Raw genomic sequence first — 5,338 nt, 5'->3', positions numbered from 1 at the left:
GGCAACGTTACACTTATATACACTTGAGGTTTATACAACTTAGGTAATGATCACATGTCATGGCAACAAACTGTTCATTGGTTAGTACAGTCACATTGCCCTAAGGGTTAACTGTAAAATATGCTTACAGCAGCGCCTTAGAACCATTAGCCTTGAATGGGGAGAGGAAGAGATTGATGCTGGAATAGTGGGCCACACAGGAGACACAAGTCAAGACCAGAACTCTCCTTATCTCCCCTTTCACATACTTTACTGATACTGTACCTTCCCAGAACATTGTGTTAAAGCAAAGCTGTTCCATTGAATATGCCAAGGCTAACCATGAAGTAAATATCTCCTACGGCCAAGATACTGTATAATTCACAATGGCAGAACTATAACAAGATACCTGCCTAAATTGACCAGAAAATGGAAAAGGTTTCACGCAGCTCTTGCAATATGTCTTCATCAAACAACCGAGAGGATCTGGCTTCCATAATACCACCTACAAATCCACTGTAGAATTATAACTGCAACGTTAACCTCTTATTTATTCATTTAAACTGTGTTTCACTTGTGGTGGAGTGATCAGTGCACCGGTCACAGATACTTGGCAGCTTTTCTTGTTTTTGATACAAGGTAAAACCTTCTGTCCATTTTTTTGTTTTTGTATGAAAATACTGGTATGTATCTTTCTTCTATTTAAGCATAAAATACATTTTTTTCCTTTTTCTCTGTAATAATAAAACAGTAGCTTTTACAGGTATGGGATCTGTTATCCAGAAACCCGTTATACAAAAGGCTCAGAATTACAGAAAGTTTGTCTCCCATAGACTTTTATCCCGGTGGAGACCAGGTAGATGGTGGGGCCGTAACACGGAGGGGCAGGTCCATGATGTGGAGGGGCGGGCAGTGGTTGTCAGGGGTGGGGCTATGATTTGGCGAAAGCCCGATCGCCGGGTCAATCATAGAGAATCCTGCCCGATTTTCCAGATGGCAACCCTAGATACACTCCATTTTATCCAAATAATCCAAATTTTGAAAATGTATTTCCTTTTTCTGTGTAATAATAAAACAGTAGCTTGTACAGGTATGGGATCCATTATCTGGAAACCCATTATACAAAAGGCTCCGAATTACGGAAAGTTTGTTTCCCATAGACTTAGGGTTGCCATCTTTTAGCCCGGTGGAGACCAGGTAGAGGGTGGGGCCTTGATGCGGAGGGGCAGGTCCGTGATGTGGAGGGGCGGGTCCGTGATGTCAGGGGTGGGGCTATAATTTGGCGATTGCACGATCGCCGTGTCAATCATAGGGAATCCTGCCTGGTTTTCCAGGTGGCAACCCTAGATTTTATTCAAATAATCCAAATTTTGAAAATGTATTTCCCTTGTCTCTGTTATAATAAAACAGTAGCTTGTACAGGTATGGCATCCTTTATCTAGAAACCCGTTATACAAAAGGCTCAGAATTACGGAAAGTTTGTCTCCCATATACTTAGAGTTGCCATCTTTTAGCCCGGTGAAGACCAGGTAGAGGGTGGGGCCATGATGCGGAGGGGCGGGTCCGTGATGTGGAGGGGCTGGCAGTGGTGTCAGGGGCGGGGCTATGATTCGGTGATTGCCCGATCATGGGTCACTCATAGGGAATCTTGCCCTGTTTTCCTAATTTGGAAAGCCGGCAGGCAATTTTGACCTGGCAGCCCTTAAAAAAAACGGCTGTCTGGGTCAAAACAGGACAGGTGGCAACCCTAGATAGACTTCATTTTATCCAAATAATCCAAATTTTGAAAATGTATTTCCTTTTTCCCCTGTAATAATAAAACAGTACCTTGTACTTGATCCAAACTAAGATATAATTAATCCTTATTGGAAGCAAAACCAGCCTATTTGGTTTATTTAATGTTTACATTGTACAAGTACAAGGTACTGTTTTATTATTACAGAGAAAAGGGAAATCATTTTTAAAATTTTTAATTATTTGATTATAATGGAGTCTATAATGGGGCAAATTCACTAAGATTCGAAGTTGCGCCAGGCGCAACTTCGCCGCACTTCGCCGCCACTTTGCCGCACTTCGCCAGGCGTTAGTTCGCCAGCGCTCCGCAAATTCACTAAAATCCGGAAGTTGCGCTCAGGGGTAGCGTAAGGTTGCGAAGTTGCGCTAGCGTTGATTCGCTATGTAAAGCGAAGTTACGCTAGCGAAGGCTAATTTGCATACAGCGCCAAATTCAAATTTCAATGGAGGATACGTATCAGCACTACAAATGCCTAGAAAACCTTCAAATCAGCAAATAAAAATTTTATTTTGCCCTACACATGTGCCCACTGTCTAGGTAAGTTGCCATGAGTCAGGAAATGTAGGGGGGAAGGAGGGGAGCCCCAAAAAAAATTTCGATCTTTTTCAGCCTATCACCCATAATGTAGAAAACACGCCAGCGTTTTTTGGGACTTCGAAAAAATTTTGGACTTTTTTTGAAACAATCCCTATCTACTCTATTGCGCTTCGCCTGGTCTGAGTGGCGAAGGAAGTCTAGCGTAAAAGGTAGCGTTCAGTACACTGCGCAAGTTAGTGAATTTGCGTAGTTACGTCGCTAGCGAAAATTCGCCAGGCGTAAGGGTGCGAAGTAACACTAGCGAAACTACGCCAGCGTTCGTTAGTGAATTTGCGCAGAGTAACGAAAATGCCAAACGCTAGCGAATTAACGCTAGCGTTCGGCGTTTCGGCGCTTAGTGAATTTGCCCCATGGGAGACAACCATCCCATAATTCTGAGCTTTCTGGATAATAGGTTTCCAGAAAACGGATTCCATACCTGTATCAGCATTAATGATTTATAAAGTCCTTGAAAGCAGCGGGGTGACTGCTGAAGGTACTGTGGCTTTAAAATAACAGTTTAGTATGAACTTCATGTTTATAAAACCCCTTTATTTCACGTGATTCATTCACCTACAACAGGGATCCCCAACCTTTATTACCTGCGAGCAACATTCTGATGTAAAAAGATTTGGGGAGCAATGCAAGTATGAAAAATGTTCTTGGAGTGCCAAATAAGGACAGTGATTGGCTATTTGGGACTGGCAGTAGTGATGGGCAAATTTTCTCACCTTGTTTCGCCAAAAAATGACGCCCATAGACTTGTATGGTGTAGTGCGTCAAAATAAAGAGGAGCGCGTCAAAAAAAGTTCGCTGCACGAACAAATTTTTTCAACACCCATAGACTTGGCCGTTGGCGATATTTCGCCGGCGGCAAATTTGTGGCGAAACGCAAAGGGTCAAATTCGCCCATCCCTTAAGTCTTGCAGCCTACAGGAGGTTCTGTTGGGCAGTAAACCTGGTTTTTATGCAACTAAAACTTGCCTTCAAGCCTGGAATTCAAAAATAAGCTCCTGCTTTGGGGCCACTGGCAACATCTAAGGGGTTGGAGAGCAACATGTTGATCACAAGCTACTGGTTGGGGATCACTCACTGCTCTAGAAGTTATTAAACATGTAGGGGCAGATGGTAAGCTCGAGTGAAGGATTCGAATGAAAAAAAAAATTCGAATTTCGAAGTAGTTTTTTGGGTACTTTGACCATCGAATAGGCTACTACGACCTTCGACTTCGACTCGAACAATTCAAACTAAAAATCGTTCGACTATTTGACCATTCGATAGTCAAAGTACTGTCTCTTTAAAAAAATACTTTGACTACATACTTTGCCAGTTTAAACCTACCCAGGTTCAATGTTAGCCTATGGGGACCTTCCCCAGCACTTTTCTAAGTTTTTTAGGATCGAATAAAAATCCTTCGATCGATCGATTAAAATCGTTCGAATCGGTCAATTCGAAGGATTTTATCGTTCGATTTTTATTCGATCGTTCCATCTAAGTATATACGCTAAAATCCTTCGAATTCGATATTCGAATTCGAAGGATTTTACTTTGAGGGTCGAATTCGAGGGTTTATTAACCTTTTTATTAACCCTTGATAAATCTGCCCTGTAAGGTTTAGTAATGTAGATTCACTTAGACGCCTTCCCTATGCACAGTTGCATTACAGGTTTTAATAAAAGATACACGGGGTCTCTCGGGACCCTCAAACCCAACACAGTTCAGTGGAAAGCGGTTTACAGTAGTGGGTTCATGAGACCTCCTTTACTCTTATGTTCAATACGATACAGGGAAATATGAAGTGGTCAGTGTCCTTACATTCTGTTTAGTCACTATATTCGCCTTCACTTCGCCTGTAAATTCGTACAGAAAAATTCGACTTACTATTTTAATTCCTCGTTGCAAATTGTCCTCATAAGCCATAATTCTTTTTATCTAAGAATCACTGTGTCACCTCTATCTTGTTATCTAACTCGCAAATACTAATGGGGACATAATGTTGTGTTTGCAATTTTTTGTTTCGCCCATCAGAATTGATGAAGCGTGGTTTAGAGGTGTATAAATAGCACTGGAAAAAAAAAATTGCATTTTGTGATTCATTGGCATTTTTAACTGTTAAAATCCTGAAGGTCCCCAGGTTCTGCCAATATAAAGAGGGCTAAACAATTCTTTCCAGGCACAAAGCTCCAGCTATCGTAATTGCATCAACTTTTAGTCGTCACAAGCTACAGTATCAGTATGATGTTGGCTGTGAGGTCTGCAGTGTTTCTGTCTCTTCTTACTCTTGCCTGGGGGATGTCACACCAAGCAGCTGTATTAACAGAAATTATAACATTAATTGACTCTGTTTCAGCCTCTGATACGGTAAGTGGCTTCCATTTATTATCTATACATTGAATCAGGAAAATGTTGTATTCTTTGCGTTGGCAGGGGCCCTAACCAAATAATATGTCAAGGCCTCCTATTAATTTGATTTGTCTGTAGGAGGTACATTCTTTCTTATAATATGAAATGCTTTTCTGCTGTAGGGATGTACACTGTTGAACAAATGAAAAGAGAACTAGAAGTGTAGGGAGCCAAAGGGCTGTATTTGAAGTTCATTCTGTGCTAAACTCTTGTGCACCCCAAAAAACCCTCACTCAACTAACTTCCAGTAATCTGGTCCCTTTATCAGAGGCTTACAGTAAGGTTTAACTTTAAGGGGGCCGATTCACTAACTACGAGTGAAGTATTCGAAGTTAAAAAAACTTCGAATTTCAAAGTTTTTTTGGGCTACTTCAACCATCGAATGGGCTACTTTGACCTTCGACTACAACTTCGAATCGAAGGATTCGAAGTAAAAATTGTACGACTATTCGATGGTCGAAGTACTGTCTCTTGAAAAAAAAACTTCGACCCCCTAGTTCGCCATCTAAAAGCTACCGAAGTCAATGTTAGCCTATGGGGAAGGTCCCCATAGGCTTGGCTAACTTTTTTTGATCGAAGGATATT

Source organism: Xenopus laevis, chromosome 3S (genome assembly GCF_017654675.1).
Source record: "Xenopus laevis strain J_2021 chromosome 3S, Xenopus_laevis_v10.1, whole genome shotgun sequence".
Lineage (NCBI taxonomy): Eukaryota > Metazoa > Chordata > Amphibia > Anura > Pipidae > Xenopus > Xenopus laevis.
This window is presented reverse-complemented; position numbering follows the sequence as displayed.